Source organism: Branchiostoma floridae, chromosome 3 (assembly GCF_000003815.2).
Source record: "Branchiostoma floridae strain S238N-H82 chromosome 3, Bfl_VNyyK, whole genome shotgun sequence".
Lineage (NCBI taxonomy): Eukaryota > Metazoa > Chordata > Leptocardii > Amphioxiformes > Branchiostomatidae > Branchiostoma > Branchiostoma floridae.
In genome coordinates this window covers 32,312,467-32,334,043 of record NC_049981.1, presented here as the reverse complement: position 1 = coordinate 32,334,043, position 21,577 = coordinate 32,312,467, and the positions used below count along the sequence as shown (strand labels likewise).

The window sequence follows — 21,577 nt, the reverse complement described above, 5'->3', positions numbered from 1 at the left end:
AGTGATTAACAAATGACGTCAGATAAGTTATGACGTCCGATCAGAGTTCCGGTATGTTGGGCTGGACAGAAGACATCCCAGACTGCGGTGTTATACTGGGGAGGCAATCGGTACGTTATGTAGGTGATATCTGCCGTTAGAATGGAGTCATGATGTAGTACACGTCATGCGTGCTAAGAATATCGTAATCTCCAAGCAGATCTTGCGGTGGGTTAAGACAGTAACATAAGCTGGGGAAGGACTTTAGCCGGGAGAGGAGTTTTCGCGGTGGAATAAAACTACTCTGCTGGCTAAACTAAATCCGGTTAAACAGGACCGTTTTCCTGCCTACACCCCAAAAAGTAGTCTTATGTAGAGCCGGGGGTGGGTTGTTTGGGGTTGGGGGGGTGCAAACGATTGCGGTTCGTCATGAGGAATGTTCCCATGTTTCTATTCATTGGTGAGTATTGTTGACTTTACTTCTTAACAATATTTGTACTTGTATGATTTATATTAACTACATACCAGACTGTAGCAATAACTTCAATCCTTTTAAGTACAGCTGCAGAGATTAGTTATTTCAAAAACCTTCAGAAGTCTGAACTTATTACTTAACGTTAACACAGACGCGTTACTTAGCTTGGCTATGAACGGGGGTAGAGACGCCTTTAGAAGCAGAACTCAAGATGACTAGCAAGGCTAGAGAACATGTTGTTATGTCGATATAGACGTCTTCAAACCATCAGACAGATCTAGAACGATTTCCCAACGCTCGCTTCAGGATTGTGCTCACTTCCGCATTATTTGACACGTGTAGTATACACTAGACTGTTAAACTAAGATGGACCAGAAGTCTTGAAATCTACCACTCTGTCCTACCTTTTCTCTTAGTGTCCTATTTCTCCATAATCGTTCATATAATCATATAGAAGTCCTTCTGTGGCTTGATTCGTGGCAAAACCGCTGACAAGGAAGTAAGGTGAGGACGGTCTCATTAAACTGAAAGGGGTGCACGTTTGTAACGACGTTTAAACGAGCACACTTATCGTACACTGGTAAAATAGATTAATGTAAACACTCCATTGTAAGCTAATGTATCCACCACTCTTTAACGTCACCCGTACCAAACGTTGTTTCTGTCCCGACTGCTACACAGAACAACACCCCTCTATGAGGCGAACTTATTTCGTCCTTTGCTGCGCCAACGGTAAACAAAAACCTGTCGCGTCGTCAGCGGCCCCACCTTTGTTCGGTGTCGACACACCTGGTGGTGACCTTGGGGTCAACCTGCCAGAATGGCGGGGCGTTGGTTCGCTTGGTTGATGTTATTGTGGTGCCTAGTGGCACATAGGGCACCGCGTTTTCTTGCTGTTTCAGTTTAATGGTATATGATATCTTTACAGGGAGAGGTTGGGAGCCCTTCCCCTGTTCACTTACCTGGCGCAAAAACACGTCAGTTTAAACCAGAGCTCGCCGGAGCCATGCTGATAAGCCTTAATGGCTATAATGAAGTCTACTGGTTATCATCTACTAAAGGTATAGGTGTAGTCCCATAGTAGGGTCATCATCATCAACTTTACCGCATTTCAGTGTTCACTGAGTAGGCTGTTATCCACTGTATCTAGGGCGCGGTATTGGGGCGCGGAGCCCAACTCTCTCCTTCCACTGCTTTTTACCTCCACCGTCTTTCCCAGGAGCACAATATCGGTAGCATGTATGGCAGGATTTGAACCAAGAACCTCTGGCTTCTGGGATAAACGCCCTAAAGTTAAGCCACCCAACCCCACCGAGCTGTCTACTATATGTCATGGCTCATGCTAAGATGGAACAACAAACTGTAAATGATACTGGAGATGTTCTGTTGAAAATGTGGCGGCAATAGAACACTTAAAGATCGAGCATTCGTAGTAGTAAAATCATTCTCTATTCGTAAGTGAAAAAGAAATATACATGTATCCCAGGTCATATTGGTCAATAATAATGACCAAACATGCAGGGGGACATTGACAGACGGACACAAGACATACAATAATATTGCACAGATGTTCGTTATTAACTTAAAGTCATATTGCACTCAATCTCAATTACATTTAAAATCAGAATATTTTGTTTTTCAGTTATCAAAAATATATCACTATTGGTGATAATTCGCACAACTTGAAAAGAGGGGAAGTATGTCATAATCTAAATTTTACAGAGAGAGCTAGCTTGTTTTTTACAGCAACTTGTCTGCCTCCCAGTGCGGCTCATGGCGCGCGTTCCATACAGCATAAGATGACAACATTGCTATACGGCTAATGTCCTTAGAAAGATTCTTAGGTGGTTTAGACTTAACTATCTTAAACGATGTTCTAAGTCTGCTTTTGTTGTCTGGTGTGATAAGTCCCCTGGACCCGATCTCAAAACAGGTGAGAGTGGCTGAAAAGCCTGCAGTTCTCAAGTCTGTCACTAGGGCGCTGTACTTATTAACCTTCCGGTCATGGCTGGCTTTAATGTTCTGTTCAAAGGGTACAGTCAGTTCATGGATGTGGATAGTCTTCTGTTCTGGCAAATAGATAACCAAGTCTAGTTTCTGGGTAGTGGGTATTGTATGGACCGGGATGGTACCTCCGTTAGTCGTGTAACCTTGTATGTCCGCTGTTTTGAAAGTGTTTTGAAAGAAGCAAATTAATGATTCCACGAGAAGTACGAAAGGCATCTGAAAGGTCATTTAACATCATCATAATTTAATATCGGTGCATCTTTTCTTTTTATTAACAGTTCTGCTTTTGTACAACATAGGCACATTTTTGGTGAGCAGTTCATGCATTTTTCTGACCCCTTTCGTTTTGCCATAAACGCACACATATTTTACATACACACGTACAAACACATCCAACCCAAACACTGCTGCCGTGGCGTTGTTAACGGAAGTTTAATTCCAAATTTTTGGTACACGTGTCAGGGCGATTCCATCTCTGCTTCCATGGGGGTGATCACATTTCTTCCAAACGTGATGACTTTACAGAATATAGTCTACCTCTACAAGCGGCAACACACTTCGGATATGTTCAGCGTGGAAACAGTTTTAAAAATCTCACAAACTGAACCGAAGGGATTCTATACCAAAGCAGCTCAGTCGCTATGTATACTTATATAGATGCATTTATACCCAGTAACATAGAACTCTGAATGTTTTAAACCCTCTCAGAGGAGCCAGTTTCTCTCAGTGTTTCCCGTCAGGTTTAAGTAGTAAATGATGACGTGACATTTCCACAGTTTGAAGCGACGATTGCAGCCAGGAAACGAAAATAAAATCGTACCTGTGACGTCAATCCTTCGGCCATGGCCTAAAAACAACCGTTGGAGCACTACACTGTAGAACTAGATATAACGTTACAATTAGTCCATCTCTTAACACAGGATCTGGATATAACGTTACAATTTGTCCATCCCTTAAACACAGGAACTAGATATAACGTTACAATTAGTCCATCTCTTAACACATGATCTGGATATAACGTTACAATTAGTCCATCCCTTAAACACAGGAACTAGATATAACGTTACAATTAGTCCATCTCTTAACACATGATCTGGATATAACGTTACAATTAGTCCATCCCTTAAACACAGGAACTAGATATAACGTTACAATTAGTCCATCTCTTAACACATGATCTGGATATAACGTTACAATTAGTCCATCCCTTAAACACAGGAACAGTTCAGCTGTAACATGAATGTTTGGGCAAGTAGTATCCAGTGAATACATGTACATGGGCACTTACACTGCAATCGGTTATGTGATCGTGTTGTAAGTTAAAATATCTTTCAATACTTAATATTTCCTAACATGTTAGATAAAGGTAACTAATGCCTGTCATAATTTACTGCATGCTTTACAAAAACATTGCATTCACATTGGCAACCGTGAAACCATTTAAGGTTTCAGGATCGGCTAAATTGGCATTTTGACCTTCCATTGTTGTTTCCTGTTTCAGTTCTGGAAAATAAAGGGTCCTGAAAGCCCCTCTCAATTCCCTCATTCATAACCACGACGTAAGTTCTAGTTTCCATTCCTCTATGTCTGTTACTGATATACTGCTGACATAACTTCCATTTGATAGCCCAGAAAGACAACAATTATTGCTGACTGGGTGCGGAAGACGCGGAAAGTCACGTGACAACAAAGACTGTAGAAATCCTACAAGAAACTTCGGTCTGAGATCTTCAGCCAGCGTCTGGGTCTGAACATCCCGGATGTAACTGTCACACCGTGTTCTCTAATGATTGCTGTAAACTTCTTGTTATGGACAAGTTTATCTTTTAAAGCATGCGAGTTAGGAAGCGTGCTCGTATTAGGCCTCAGGAATCGTGGAGTTCAAGCAAGGTGAGTAAAGTCTTATCCCTTCGTTTAACGCATGTTGGTTAGAAATCTAGACAAGTTAACATGACACTGGATGTGGATCTATTGGGGTTGAACAAATAGTCCAGTGTCGGCTAGCTTGGGTAAGAGTTTTCTTTCAAATTTGTGAACTCATAGAAGCACAAAATCTAATGTAATGTATAAATAAAAGGCCTTACTCATTACAAGTGTGTGATGTCATCGCCTTTCTCTGTCATGTTTTATTTACGATCCTCACAGAAGTCATGGTTACCATGGTGATTTTAAAATGTCGTTTTGTTGGCCTCCCTAAACAATATTGTGATCCAGCTGACATAACCTCCGTCTGTTACATAATAACGAATCAACTGTTGCCGACTGGGTGTGAAATGTAGAAATTCAGGTTTTCAGCAGCAGGCTGTGTGGTCTGTCTGACCGAAGTGGCTACCTAGCGTATCTATATCATTATCAGTACCCGGTATCTTATATATATACCTCTTCATTCCTGCCAAACCGAAATGACTACTTAATTTTTATAATGATTCATCTAATAATGTAAACTGCGATGTTTCCTGCAAATCATTTGTTTATGAAGTTTCAAATGCTTCCTGTGAACAGTCGCACTTTCTTTGTGTTGTCAGTTTTTGTTTTTTTGGGGGGATACAAAATAACGTTTCTGCTCTCTGTTGCGTGGTGACTATGTTTATTTATTTTTAAACTAAGGTACAAAGAGTCTTGGTCTGCTGATACAATTCAGATACTATTTTGCTCGTAGTAGGCTACTGCTAGCTTTTACAATGCTTTTACAATGTTGCAAAATGTTGTATCAACGTTGAATATTGAGACAAATAGAACTGTTTTTGTCATAATCATGTACCTATCTCGCACTCTCCCCAAGGTTAGCCCTTACTAATAGCTAATGGATAGTTAGGCCACCTACTGTATTTGCATCTAAACAGAAACGTTAGAGAAAAAAGAACAAGTAGCAAGCTAGAGAATTTTTATTTGATTTATGATGTTGACAACAATACAGAGATCTAGTGAAAAGAAATAATGTTTAGGTGGATTAAATACGTTTGGAGATCAGATGTGTTTCAATCTCTAATATGGACGTCAGATCGATAGATTGGGGTAAAATATTATTAATGTGACTGTTTAAATTGATGTGAAGGATTCTGTTATGGAATGGGAAAATGTTGAAGCCATCAGGATTCGAATATAAATATTCAAAAAGCTAATTCTGGAATGATGTTAAGATTCTTTCCTAAAATCCATTACTTACATGCATTCCATTTCTATTGTGAACAAAAACCCCATCATACACGATACATTGACCTGTATTGTTTCATAAAACAAAATGTTAATTCCGTTTGTAGATGAAACAATCCAGTCGCAAGCAGTAACATGCATCAAATGCGTTCAGTGAAAAGCATATAGAAGTGATAAAATGTTGTCCAACTATTACGAATTTGTTGTTTTCTAGCGCACACAACAGGTAAAGTCATGAGTCATCAAAATTTTCACACGCTGCTTTAACGGAATTATTTAAGGTGGTTTGTCCCCAGCATCATTAGACGTTTTAACTACAACCCACTGTCAAACCACTTTATTTACACTACATGACATAGACGCCATATTGCCGTCAGAACCTCAGTTGGAGGCATCGGCGTCAGCATCTCCACCCTCCGCTTGGGCACCGAGGGTGGCTGTGAAGTACATGAATTTAAACGATGAGCCAAGAAAAAATTTATTATGAAATATAAAGACAGTATATGGATGATGGAAACATTGAAGAGTTTGTGTGTAGATTCATAAAGTATTTATCTGTTGAGGTATATCAGAAATGACCATGTTTTCTTACCAGTGATGCCACAGGTCTGTAGGAACGTCTGGTGAGACTCTTCCCAGTACTTGGAGGCCAGCAGTTTCTCCCTGAAGTCACGTGCTTCCGCGAACTCTGACTTGGCGTTCTTGAGGACGTCCTCGATTCTTTCTGCCCACTTATCTACATCAGCGTCGGTCGCGGTGTCTCCCTTCATCTTGACGATGCAGTGGCGGAACGTGGGCTGCCCCAGCCTGTCTGATAGCTCCTCTATCAGCTCGGCAAGGCCCGAGTGCTCTGAGATGAGGACGGGAACTCCTGCCGCGATGGCCTCCAGGCCGACCAGTCCGAACGGTTCGGCCCGGGACGGCATCAGGACCAGGTGACAGGCCTCCATGTCTTGGCGGATCTCCTCTTGAGTGCCGTAAGGAAGCAGGGTGGGTTTGACCCGGCCAGATCTCAGCTTCTCCTCCAGGATTCTCTTGCTATCCTTGAAGTCGTTCTCATCGATGCCGCGCACTCTCAGCCTCAGTGTGTACTGATTGTCAAGCCGCTGTGCCGCCTTGTCTATGGATCCTGCGACCAGGTCGTGACCTTTGAGCCTCTCCACATTCCGCACCCTGCCGATGGACAGAACAACTCTCTCTGGTTTCTTGACTTCATATTCTTCACCAAAGGTCACATTTGCTTCACGGAACACCTTTGAAGGCTCCGGAAGGAAGATGTGGTGAGTCACGTGATTCCGACGGAGAAACCTGTCGTAATGGCGGTGAATGCGCGGCCCTACCGAAAAGACGACATCAGCCTTGCCAATGTCGTCCTGGATGCTGGCTTCCTTCCACCCCACACCCAGGGCCTTCTCGTCACTCATGTAGGGCTCTGTCTCCTCTGGCGCCACGTGACCGAACATGGCGAGTTTGGCGTGTGAAAATCGCTCCTCTTTGATTATCCTGGCTGCTCTGCTTGTGACGTCAACATGGCCCACAATACAACTGATACTTGCCGGGAGATGCGGAAAATGAATGCTGTGGTACTCTGTCAGCCACGCTAGGGTTGGCTTCTCATTGAAGCCTGATCTGACTCGAGGTTTGATGAGGTTGACTCCATCTCGTTCTGCATCCCTCTCGTCTTGCTGACTTGCCTCTAACACAGTTGCATGGACCTCGGCACCCGCGGCGGTGATCATGTGCGCCACCTGGCGGTTGATGGTGGAGATTCCGCCCTTTGATGTGCTGAATTCATATCCAACCAACAGGACCGAAACTTTGCCTTGAAAACAATTTAAGTGTTCTCAGTATCACACAAATGCATGTTGGCCATACTTAAATCGGCCCTCTGACATAATATGACACAAAAAGATCAGGGCGCACTTTAAAGGACAAATAATTAACAAGAACTGTTGGTCTTATGGAAGCCCATGCCTTATACCACAACTACTCCTTTGCTACAAATATTGGATAGCGAAATTAGAAAGGCATTTGATTCACCAGTCACCATTGTAGTTCACCATTATTGCCATTATTTAAACAATGTTTGATTTATTTATTTATTTGTTCGTTCGTTTAGTTAAAATTACACTGAACAGCCAAGGCTGAACAACTAGCTTATTGCTATTGTCAAGTGCTTACCTTGGAAAATATAAAAAAATGATTACACAATCAATACGTGAAAACGTAAAAAAATAGACAATACCTGCAATGTTTGAAGATTCCAATCCTCGCCTCACAGACTCCACCAGCTCCGTGGGTGTGGAAAGACCGCTGTCAACACCTTCGGCAGTGTTGCCTTGCTTGTAGTGGCCTGGGAGGAATATGAGAGCCGTGAATAGGGGTGAATGATCAACTTTAGAAAGCAGCATGACCGAAATCATTTAGCTGAACGCTCAGAACCTTTTCTGAATCCTTAAGTTGACCAATGTTGATAAGTTGCATAAGATATCTGTCCAATTTTTATAACATGATAAAGTTTTTTTTTTACATTTCTATAAATGCGATATTTTTGTTCTTGAAAAATTTAACTTACCCAGGGTTAAATCTGCAACAGGATCCTTTGCACCATTTTGGGCTTCCTTAAGCAGTTCCAGGCTTAGTCGCGAGGTGGTGCTGCTATTCCAGATGTCGGACGTAACTTCCACCCGGAACGGCTTGTAGAATTTGTTCGTGTCGAACGTGTCCTCAAATAGGAGACACTGCAAGTCAAAGAAATGAAATAGGTAGATGCTAATGTGGAGAAATCAATAAACGTTTTACATTTTACGTTTTAATTCCGCACAGGCACACGCTTGTCTTCGAAATATGTCTGTGTCTTTGTTTTCCAACAACTCTTTTGATTGTAAACGGCCTTGTGTTGACAGCATATAAAACAAACCTGTGGAGATGAAGACACAAACGTGTCTCTGCCGTTTGTAACGCTTCCCTCAAGATGATAGACAACGCCTGGATACAGATGGCAGGTCGTGAAGTCACAGAGCGCAAAGTTCCGCTTATTTTCGTCCTTCTCCAAGGTCTGTTTTGGTGATGATGGAAAAAACAGCAATACGGTTTCAGAACACGAAGCATACAAATCTAGGATATAGAATTAGAAAATGTGAAAGTGTAAAATAATCATCACCAATATCCTGACCTCTTGCATGGTCCTTGTGTTGGAGACGATATAAACTTTCAGCTTGGAAATGTCGGAGTCGTCCACACAGGCAAAGGCTGCCAGCAAGCCTCTTCTGGTGATGCTCAATACCTTGTCTGTCCTCCCCACCACCCCAAACAGACTGCCTTTCTTGAACCTGGTCACCGCGTGGGAGGGGGTGAGTTCTGTAACCGGCAGCAGCTCGGGGGAATCTCCCACCACGTGCACGACTTGGATGTCTCCTGTGGTGAGTTCTGGGAAAAAAACATGTGAAGACAATGTATATCATACTGACATCTTCACGTGATTTTAATATGTAAAAGAGGTACAGCTATACAATAGGAACATAGCTGTGGTGAGATCTTTAAAGAATGTAAGGGACCGTGATGACCGTTTTGAACAAAGTGGCATTGTATTAAAGATTCATAAATTGAACAATTGAATTTTTAGCTTCAATTTTCCATACCAGTTGCATCAGCCAGGCACAGCACGTGCGGCAGTAGGATGTCCACCGACCCCTCCACGTCCTCACACTGGATGGAGAAGAGCGGACCCACCGGCATCCATTCCCCCACCTGCTGCCAGTTGTCGGACCAGTTCGCACTCCTGTAGGTCACGTGCAGCGGGTAGGGCGTCACCACGCCCAGGTCGGTCCGTCTGCACAGGTACTTCCCTTCACCTGGCAGGCGGAGGGACCTGAGGAGATAAACACAGGTATTGTAGGCAGGTGTTCAAACATACAGGTGTGACACAGCGGGTAGGACGTCACCACGCCCAGGTCGGTCCGTCTGCACAGGTACTTCCTTTCACCTGGCAGGCGGAGGGACCTGAGGAGATAAACACATGTAGGCAACTATTGTTCATTCTTCCATACTTGCCTGACAAAGTATATCAGTAGTACTGTCTTACAAAAAACTGCGAGGTTATGGCTGGGACCACTTCGACATGGCTACTCACCACTGTGTGTCTCCGGTCATCTCAGGACTGACCTCTTGTAACGGCAAGGCATCACGGTACTCCTGGATAGAACAGATAGAACGTTTACTGTTTTATATTACATGGACATGACCTCATGAAACTGTTTTTGGCACATCATTTAAGGCACCCTATATATAGGGTAAACGTAAGTTCAATAAATAAACCACAATGTCTACATAGAGTTTTTTGTAGCCATTGTTTCATATAGACAAACAAGTAAGTTGCCTCTTTTTAAGTGCTTGATGCGCTGTAATCTGTTGCAACTTTAAAATATTTAATCATTCAAAAAGATTGAGCCGTGCATATGGCTAGAGCTTGTTGCATCACCTAGTAAATGTATCTAAATCAGACTTCATTAACTCACCTTGTATATAGGAGTAGACCTACATGTAAATCGAAGCTCATTAACGAACCTTATATACCCCCTGTACAGCTGCAGCCAGGTCCGGTTTGCCCATGTTCTGCAGTGTTTCCTCCAGCCGCGGCAGGTAGTGGAGCGGTCCGTGGGGGGTCTTGGTGCGCCACGCCTTCAGCATCTGGAACGCCTTCTGGGTGTCATTATAACCTCTAATGTTGTCCAGTACAGCCCTGTTCAGCTCCAGCTCCTGTCCCAGCCGGGTCCACAGCTGGTACTCCCCATCAACAGCCCTGCTGACCTGGTACAGCTGGTTGTCTGGAGAGGAAGGGTCCGGATATCAATTTTATTAATATACTGAAATATGTACAATATTGCCCAAAAATGTTATAATTAGGTTAATTAATTAAAGGACGGTACAATTCAGTCAGATAATTTCCCTGATTTAGTCATTGGAGGGGAACAGGTGTATTTTTCAAAGTAAATATGAATGAAACATTTAAATTCAATGGGAAATTGGTCTTTAAGGTAAAATTAATCAACCATATATGTCAAATGTGTTGTTTAGCATTATAAAGCGTCCTTGGTTTTTACTACCCAGTATCTTTCTATACCATCCTTTCCTTACGTGTAACTACGACTAGAAGTTTAATTTCTTACAAAAGAAATAATTGCATTTCGTACGTACCGATAAAATATTTGCCAAAGACGTCCTCCGACGTTCTGACGTCAGGAATATCGAGTGGCCGTTCCCAGTTTCCTTTAGACATCCTCAACAAGTCGCCCGGCACGTGACGCCTCACAGCCTCTATAGTGAGCGACTTTGTTGTTTGTCCGCTTCCAACACTGTTACTGAAGTACAAGGCAGGAAACTCGTCCCAACAGGCCTCCATCACCTTCGCTACCGTCTGAGCCTGGCGCCACGCCTTCTCTGGCTCTCCCCGGATTCGGATTTCTTCTCTTGTAGAGAAATGGCGGTACATGACGTCTTCTGAGTTCTCTCTAACATGAACGACAACTGTGTCCTTGGTGAGGAGACGGCGTGTGGTCTGCTCCATGGACAGGATACGGGAGACCATGGTTTCCGGTAAACCCAGAGGAGGCTCTTGGCTGTACTCTATAGTAACAGAGATCTCCTCTCCGCCTGATGGCACAACCTCTGGCCAGCAGCGCGCCACCTCGCCAGGCTGGGCATCAGGAAGCTCTGTTAGAAAGATCACCGACCCTGAGTAACACAGGCCGAAGTGCTTCATCAGGGGAAGGAGACTGTTGAAGGTGGCAATGTTGTCTCCAAGCAGCTTCTTCATGAAACTGTCGCTTGCCCTGCCCGTCTTCAGGAAGGACGCCCTGTCTTCAGCAAACTGCGCTCTGGTATGCTCAAACAGAGACTCGGCTTTGCTGTCCAGATATGCCGGTAGGTCATGCCTGAAGATCTGCTTGAAGAGTGTGAGGATGATGGTTGGGTCCGGGAAGACCAGATCTTCCATCCCCCTGATGTGATTGTAGAACAGGATCTGTCCGGTCACGTGCAGATAGCTGAGCGCGTTCAGGACGTCTGACTCCTTCATCCCTGCAGCTGCTCCGACGTCCTGACAATCCCTGACATGAAGGTACGGCCGTCCTGAAGTCTTGATGTTTTCTGACAGTTCCGTCCATGAAGTCGGCAGCTCTTGGCGGGCAGCAGGGAACAATCGCTCGTCCTTCACCATTTCTGCCATCTTGTCACACAGAGCTTCGATACCCTGGAACGTCTTGCTGCTGACCGGGATAACCTGTACGTTTAACAGACCTTTGGGTCGTCCGTCAAGTAACTTCTCCAGTGACTCTTTCTTGGCCAAGATGTCGTCTCTTGTGAGACCGTAGAAAGGTCCGGTCAGGTCTGATTTGCCGCCCGATGCCATCTGACAGAGTTGTATGTCTTCGTTCAGCTTGGTTTGCATTTTACTCTCAGCGACCTGGATGTCTCTCTGGATGGAGAAACAAGCTGCTGCTATCATCTCCTCGGCCTTGTCTGGCGGGAACAGGTCGACTTTGGTACCTACAACAAGGATAGCCGGGTTGAAAACGTGGGAAGTCACGGATGTTAGCCACGTTCCCACTCGTTCCTGGAACTCTTCTGACTTGTATAATGACAGGTCTACATTGAGAATGTGCAGGGCCTGACGTGTCAGGAAGAACCGGTGCGTGTAGTGGTAGATCTGGTGACCTCCGAAGTCGTACATCTCGTACTTGACGTTATTCTTGGTGTCATGGTAAGTGATGACGTCAACACCGATGGTTCTGTCAATTTCAATCTCCACATGACCTTGACCCTTCATCATACAGTTGAGCAGACTGGTCTTCCCTGCCTCCGTCTGTCCCAGAATCACACACTTGATTTCGGAAGGTGTTGTGGGGGGTGTGTGCGCATGCGGGCCGGGATGACGTAGATGGTTTTGTATTGCTACTGGTTTAGAAAGGGACACATAAAGTACGATAAGTACAGACGAAAGCATACTATATATACAAGTGTATCACACTTCAGCAGAAACGGTTACTCTCCAAGTAGAGGTTACTAGGCTCCGGCTGTTTTTTTGCGCTTTTTAGTCGTTTTTATCGGGCTTTCTATTCCGTATTGTTTCTTGGAATCCGCCAAAGCAGGTAATCAAGATTAGTGAAGGAAATCTAAGGCGTGAGACATAATGTAAGCAGAAATGAAATTACTGTTCGCGTCAAGTTTCGCTTTAAAAAGTACGAAAGGGAGACTTCCAGACATATGAAAAAACAATATTAATATTGATAAACAAACACACTAACTTGCGAACTTGCTAATACAATGATTACGGCTCCTAACAAATAGAAGTTCGAGCCATGATCAAACACCGTATTTTTTGTTTAACGTACGAAGCTAAACTAGACCTCTACTTTGAAATTATAGACATTAAAACTGTGTATTTGCGGTATAAAGGTTTGCGGGATGAAATTATGCTATTACTATATCGACCTTGAGTTTGCTGTGAGAAATGTTCCTTCTGTGTCGTTTGTTGACCAGGTTGTGCCGCCAGCTGTTCCCCGATGCCGAAGTTTCGCTCCAAGAGCCGCTCCTGTTCCACCATCTCCTCCACCAGGAAGTCCTGTCCTTCCTCCCGCAGGACCCGCACTAACCAGTCGTACGGCTCCTGACGACTCCTGTTATGCAGCATCCATACCAACCGCTCCCCCCTGCTTACTGGTGTCGGCTCCGCCTGGGGAGGGAACACGGCAGGGGTGGTGTGAGCTCACAACTATATATTGTATGACTTTTGAGTTCACAGTAACAGCTGTTGCATAACTTTATGCTTTATCTGTGGTTTCGATCAGTGAATAAAGAGCAGGAACTAGGTAGGCGCATACATATATGCTAACGTACAGGTACAAAATTACAATAGGCATCCTCAAATAAAATTTATATTTTTTTAGAGCTGTCTAAGTAGTGATCTTTATTTGCTTTCTGCCACCAATGGGCCACAGCAATGTAACATAGACATAGAAATACACTCAACAAAACAATAAAATCATAAATAACTAGACACAAGTTACAAATGAAATCAATAAAACAAAGCCACCAATTGTACATCAGTTAAAATGAGATGAAAATGTAATCAATATAAGAACCAAAATCATAGTTATATTAAACTTCATGAACAAAAGTGAAAACATAAAACTTGACAAGGACATGAACTTATGTGGAAATTATAACAATTTTTCAAATAAATAAATAAATCAGAAGAAACAAAAACCACGCAAGGGGTAGTCCTCACAATTAGTTATATCAAATGAAAGTAATTGCACATCAACACAAAATAAATCACCATATAGTCATATTGATCATTGCTAATCGACACGTACAGGGCGCTATAGTATACAACAACCTGCATGTATGGCTCATTCTGTCGCACGTTTTTCCAGGATATACTGCGTATGTCGGCAATATATGTTAATATCAGATTCCAATCTTAGTACATGACTTGTATAAATTTTTTAAAAGTGCCGGCAAAGAAGTAATGTGCTGGAGCGCAGTTTTGTACCTACAATAAGCGACACCTGACAGCGCTGATGAAAATTACATTTAATATTTGTGCAACTTTTAACGTCGTTGCTTATTGCGCAAAGTTGAAACACTTTCACTTTCAGAGTAACAATTAAAATGGTGTGATTACTGACCCTGTATTTGTCAGTCATCATTCATGGTGTTTGCTGACGATATCTTTACTTGTTAAACCATATACTTTATAGACTTATTATTGCAAATGGCCCTTAGGTCTACCGACGAACAACAGCACATAACTCTGCAGGTGTAGTCTAGCTCAGAACGTATAATGAAACTTCATATTGACTTTTGTTTTTAGTTAACGCCGTTTTGTTTTAGAAACTTATCGCACTTTTATTGTAAAAACATATCGCAAAGTCTATGGCGCTATTGGGCGGCTCCGAAAGAAATTTAGAGCCAGAAGTGTGTGCTGCTGCCACGGCCCATGTAGTGAAAATGTTGTTAAATACAGATTAGCACAGGCATATTGAAAACCAATAAAACTGTATGAATGTGAAGCGGGTGACTCCGAAAGAAACGCATCTAAGTGTGTGCTGCTGCGGCCCATGTAGTAACCATTGTGGTAAATGCAGATCAAGGCAGACGTATACAAAGCCTATAAACTGTTTGAATGTGAATTACATGTGGCAGTGATGTTGTTATCCAGACTCTGACAATTGTCGCTTCCACCCTGTACCTTACCTGGATATACCGGACCTCAGCCGGACTCAGCTGGTTCTCCTGTTCCAGCCGTGTGATAACAGCTGGGAGGTTCATGTTGTCAGCCAGGAACTCACAAGTGAAGAGCAAGGCCTCCTGGCACGGGAACCTCGGTTCACCTGTGGAGATGGGCAGACAAACGGCACACGTCAGTCTATCGGGGTTCGGACTTTGTCGAGACATCATATTAGTTGATGAAGTGTCTAGATAACTCACTACGACAAAGAAATGCATTCACGACAATACTGAATTTCTGTAAACGAAACAACCGTAGCATCCATTACACAGGAACACATGTAATTCTGTTGTTAGCCTTCAATCAGAGCAAAGGGGTTATCACTGCAGATCACATTTCGGTTAAGAAGCCGTTTTTCCACGTATAGTGATATAAGATGAAAATAATTAAGTTATACGACAGACTTGACGAGATTGTTCCTTATTTCCACAAACCGATGATTGCATTATGTAACAGCCAAGATATGTCCACCCTCACCTGTTTGTCTGCAGAGCGCGTCACGCACATCCCAGGCGATGCCTAACATCCCTCTGACACAACTGCCGGGCATCGTCTCCTCAACCCTGTCCCGATGGACCCGCCTGGTCGGTGCCTCCAGGGTTTGGTACTGCCGGCTGACTAACGTGACGAACTCACGGAAGTCATCCTGGTTCTGGTCCAGCCAAATGACGTATCGATGCTTGTTGTTCCTCACGGCAGTTTCCAGTCCGACCGTGAGCGAGGACTGGTCAGCAAGCAGGTGTCTGCTGATCACGGGCACGACAAGTTTCACGCTGCCGAGGGTCAGCGTGGACGTGAGCTGTGCGCGGCTGACGTCACCAGGAGTGCCTGTGACCTGCTGACAGGAGATGTCTGTCTGGGGTAGTCTGTAACCTGCGCTCAGACCCATCAGCTCCTTCACCAGCCTCCTGACGAACTCCCCATCCTCTGCTGCGTGCAGGAGGACAACACAAGGACCTGGTAGGGAACAACATGTTCACAATGTTAAATATAGTTGTTTTATTTGTTCGCATTTTATACGTTGGAATCCTTTTGGTCATTTCATAGATTAGGGTGTTGATTATCATTATCTATTATTAATCATTATGTGCAACAGTAACAAAGCTCAAAGCGCTCGGTAAACTAGAATAAAGGTGAGGTTTGAAGTGAACGAGAAAGTATTGCACAACACAGCGGCTTATCATGAGTCAAAATAGTACGATTACTGAACTAAAATAGACCGGACCTTTAGGATGAAGTTACATATCTTATTTATAAAGTCATAATGGCTATCTGCATCTAATAGTGACTTTTAAGTGAATATGAAGACTGTGACTCACCTGTTTCCATGGTGATTAACAAATGACGTCAGATAAGTTGTGACGTCCGATCAGGATGGTCAGAGTCCCTGTAAGTTAGGCTGGACAGAAGACATCCCAGACTGGTGTGTTATACAGGGGAGGCAATCGGTACGTTATGTAGGTGATATCTACCGTTAGAATGGAGTCATGGTGTAGTTCACGTAATGCGTGCTAAGAAAGTCGTAATCTCCAAGCAGATCTTGCGGTGGGTTAAGACAGTAACATAAGCTGGGGAAGGACTTTAGCCGGCAGAGGAGTTTTCATGTTGGAATAAAACTACTCTGCTGGCTAAACTAAAGCCGGCTAAAGCCGGGTATACTGGTGGGACAGGTAAACAGGACCGTTAAGGATGTCATTTCCTAAACCCCAAAAAGTAGTGTTATGTAGGGCGGGGGGGGGGGCTGTTGGGGGGGGGGGGGTGCTAACGATTGCGGTTCGTCATAAGGAATGTTCCCATGTTTCTATTCATTGGTGATTATTGTTGACTTTACTTCTTAACAATATTTGTACTCGTATGATCTATATTAACAACAGACCAGACTGTAGCAATAACTTCAATCATTTTAAGTACAGCTGCGGAGAAGATATTTCAAAAACCTTCAGAAGTCAGCTTACTACTTAACAGATGCGTTACTTAGCTTGGCTATGAATGTGGTGTAGAGACGCCTTTAGAAGCAGAACTCAATATGACTAGCAAGGCTAGAGAACATGTTGTTATGTCGATATAGACGTCATCAAACCCCCAGATAGATCTAGAAAGATTCCCCCGTTGAACGTTCGCCCCAGGACTGAGAAGAATATATTGTGCTCACTTCCGCATTATTTGTCACGTATAGTATACAAGTAGACTTTTATACTAAGATGGACCAGAAGTCTTGAAATCTACCACTCTGCCATACCTTTTCTCTTAGTGTCCTATTTCTCCATAATAGTTCATAGAATCATATAAAGTCCTTCTGCCAGTGGTTTGATGCGTGGTGAAACCGTTGACAAGGAAGTAAGGTGGGGACGGTCTCATTAAACTGAAAGGGCTGCATGTTTGTAACGATGTTTCAAAGAGCACACTTATAGTACACAGATAAAATAGATTAATGTAAACACTGCAATGTAAGCTAATGTATTCACAACTATTTAACGTCACCCGTAACCAAGCGTTGTTTCTGTTCCGACTGCTACACAGAAAAACACCCCTCTATGAGGCGAACTTAGTTCGTCCTTCTCTGCGCCAACTGCATCATGCCAACGGTAAGCAAACACCAGTCGCGCCGTCAGCGGTCCCACCTTTGTTCCGTGACGACATACCTGGTGGTGACCTTAGGGTCAACCTGCCTGAATGACGGGCGTTGGCTCGCTTGGTTGATATTGTTGTGGTGCCTACCTGCCTGAATGACGGGCGTTGGCTCGCTTGGTTGATATTGTTGTGGTGCCTACTGGCACATAGGTCGCACGTTTCCTCGCTGTTTCAGTATAACGGTATATTTGTACAAGGAGGGGTTGCTAGCCCTTCCCCTGTTCACTTACCTGGTGCAAAAACACGTCAGTTTAAAACAGTCATTCTCCGGAGCCATGTTGATAAGCCTTAATTGCTATCCTCAAGTCTACTGGTCTTCTACTAAAGGCCCCCTCTCACTTGACGTGCGGCACGCTTGCGGAATTGCGTGCGTTCGGGGATGCTCCACGAATTTCAGAGATAAAGAACGAATTTTTCTTACTTGTTGTATATTTGTTCGTCTTTTATGTTATACTTTTACGTATTGCGCAATATCTGAATCATAAAAAATCGAAGAAAATAACAAAACAGTGACGCAGTGAACGAACGCAGCAATGCCGCAAGCGTGCCGCACGTCAAGTGAGAGGGGGCCTTAAAGGTAAAGGTGTAGTCCCATGGTAGGGTCATCGTCATCAACTTTACCGCATTTCAGTGTTCACTGAGTGGGGTGTTATCAACGTGTCTAGGGTGTTATCCACGTGTCTAGATTCTAGCAGTGCAGCAGAGTGTGCAGGTCAAGGATAGGACTGCTCAGCCACATGAGGGCCTGCAGACCTTCCCACGAATCCTCGATCACGAGGAAAGAGCCATGATGATGATGATGAGGGCACGGTATTGAGAAGCGAAGTTCTTATACCTACCTAACCGAGTTAGGTACCCAGTTTTTTTTACACTAGGTGGAGTGAGGAAAGTTGTGTTTTAACTTAAAAGTGTCTTTCCCAGGAGCACAAGATCGGTTGCATGGCAGTATTTGAACCAAGAACCTGGGATAAACACCCTAAAGTTAAGCCACCCACCCGACCCCACCGAGCTGTCTACTATATATAATCATATGCTGTCATACTAGGATGGAGCAACAAACTGTGAATGATACTGGAGATGTCCCGTTGAAAATGTGGCGGCAGTAGAACAATTGAAGCTTGGGCATTCTTAGTAGCAAGAATTGTTTTGAAAGAAGCATTAAAAAATGCGAAATAAGAAGCACGAAATGCATCTGAAAAGTCATTTAAGGTCATAATCTATCATCGGTGCATCTTTTCTTTTTATTAACAGTTCTGCATTTAGGTCATAGCAAGTAAATTTTATGGATGACATCAGCGCCCGCATTAATTTTCGCCTCATTTCAGAAAAAAAACAAGATTTTTTTTTCATCTGCAGGTAGGTCAACATGACGATAAAGTACCAAAATGAGCAAATATATTGTGTTGTGGCCTAATGATTGTGTACTTGTAGAAATGACGCTTGAGAGGTACCCAGTGTTACACAGTTTCCACATTATGTGCACTATAACAAGTGCATTCAACCAAATGCAGACATATATCTACCTCACCTGTATAAATTTATCTACCTCTTCATGCCTTATAGTTATACAACAGGTCAAATAGAAACCTTGAACATATTAAGTATCCTATCAAATTGAATAGACAATTACATTTCTGTGTAATTTTGAAAAACAGGCAGAGATAACTTTGGTGGGCACACATATATTGTTGTAAAACAGCATTTGTTTCTGACATATGTAGGCAGGATATTTATGAATAAAATGATCCACTGGATATACAACTTGTCCTTATTAACATAATAAATATAGCCTGCCATATGACATCAGCATATCAGGATCTACCTGGATTTGACCTGAAGTATATGGGCTACTGCCAACATGTTCAAGAGCACCTAGCCACCACAAAACTCCCGACGCCTGTGTATGACAGCCTCCAACACCTTTCTTTTTGAAAGTGTAGTCCTGATTCTTCTCATAGATGTTTTTGACCACATAGTCTCCTTGCCTCTTACTGTAGTCCAACCGCTGCCTTAGGTCAACTGCAAAGAATATATTCTGAAGTCAACAATGTTCTTGTGATTAAGATATTCATTGATGACAAAATAATACTAGGCCACATTTGCATTTATGTTAAAAATGACAATCATGAATAACAAGAGAGGCTGAAATTTACAAACTCCATCTCCCTTTCCATGCAAAAACTGACTCTTCCATGTCAACCTTTTGCTGAAATCGACCATACATAAACTATTAGTATGATCTTAGTATTACAACATCACCCAACTCCAAGATGGCTTTTCTAAATATAACATCCAACAAGCGTGTAAGCAAGCAAGAATGGCTTCTGGACTGCCTACAAAAGAATATATCACTTATAACAGGGAGAATTGTGCACATTTCTGCACCCAATATATATTAGTACTGTACTGGCTATAATTCTTAAATAGGATATTTGAAAGGTTTTAAATATTGATTTACACTAGCTACTATACAATATAGTAGCCACATATTCTTTTACATGCCAAAACAGGGGACATTTCTTATATTAATTTCAGAGTCACTCCCAGGAAAGAAGCAATTATAAGCTTGTCATGCTATATATAAATGATTAGATTTTGCATGCACTACAAAATTTGTTAGTGCAATAAATATTTGGTTTGACTTTGAGGTATACCAGTGCCTAGTCCATTAGCCCAAATCATACACTTCTGTCAATCTTTTTTACCAGAACAAGTAATCTTACCAAACATATCATGTCCCTTGACAAATCCATTGTTGTCATTTTAAGAAATAAATATACATACATGTAAGTAGGCACATGAAGACACACACTAGTAATGAAATTAAAAATTAATTACCTTTTGACTTGGGCTTTTCCTCGACCACGTCCTTCTCTTTTCTATCAAACAAAAACAGAAGTGGCAGTTATGCACCAGTTCATGCATAATTCTAAAGACATGGAACTCTATGACATTTTTGCATGCTATGGATTTCTGCAAATTCTGCACTTCCGGTGGTGTCTGCTATCTTAGCCAACCTTGGGAACAATTTCTTGTAAATTGTACGACTACAGGCAGTCGAGTGACTACCAGACATTTAGGAATGTACACAAAAAGTTTGAAGACCGTAGTTTTTTGGGATACAGAGATGTTAGCACTTGAATACAATGTAAAAGTTTGGTAATCGTATGTCAACAAAAATGGCGTAGCCGCGAACACTTCTGAATGCAAGGCCAATTTCAGGCCCGATTTCTCGTAAACGGTATAACTACAAATTTAACGAAAGCAGTCGAGTTACTATCAAACAATTAGGAATGTACACAAAACGTTTGAGGACCTTAGCTTTTCAGGATGCAGAGATATTATCACTGTAGTAAACTAGGTCATCACATGTCAACAAAAAATGGCGCCGCTAGCCGAAAACACTCTGAATGCAAGGTCAATTTCAGGCCCGATTTCTCGTAAACGGTATAACTACAAATTTAACGAAAGCAGTCGAGTTACTATCAAACAGTTAGGAATGTACACAAAACGTTTGAAGACCTTAGCTTTCCGGGATGCAGAGATTTTAGCACTGTAGTGAGAGCTGAAAGTAGTCGCTTGTCGCCATACACGTGCATGTGACGTATGTCAAAATACAAAAATGGATAGCCTCAATACCAGACTGACTACGCTCGTTTGATATAAAGGAGAATAATTTGCCTAAGGCAGGGGTTTGCTACCAGAGAGGTTGGTCGGCTGCGGAGGGGAAATGTGAATCTAATCGTGGATTGACTCCCTTGGCCAATTCCCAATTTTTTCCCCGAATTGTACGATCCACGCACCCCCGTAGCAAGGCCTGGTGGAGGCTAAAAATGGCGCCGCTAACAGTAAACACGCTACTTTCATGGTCAGTTTCGGGCCCAATTTCTCGGTACGCTGAATGAGTGAGAGCAAACCGAAAACGGTAAAATTACTATCGGACATTTAGGAAGGTACACAAAAAGTCTGATGCTCAGCGTACCTCGGAATACAGAAATTTGGCAACTTTTTACGGACCATTCTGCTATCTAAAAATGACT

General features: G+C 42.9%; 1 long non-coding RNA gene across 1 annotated transcript; it reads right to left on the bottom strand.

Moving 5' to 3' along the window:
* Positions 1 to 19,409: 19,409 nt before the first annotated feature.
* On the bottom strand, positions 19,410 to 21,146 carry LOC118411451. The gene is made up of 3 exons (XR_004830672.1): positions 21,060 to 21,146; positions 20,376 to 20,416; positions 19,410 to 19,556 (listed from the first exon to the last, which is right to left on the bottom strand). It is a non-coding gene; the product is annotated as an uncharacterized LOC118411451 (long non-coding RNA).
* Between the last annotated feature and the right edge of the window lie 431 nt (positions 21,147 to 21,577).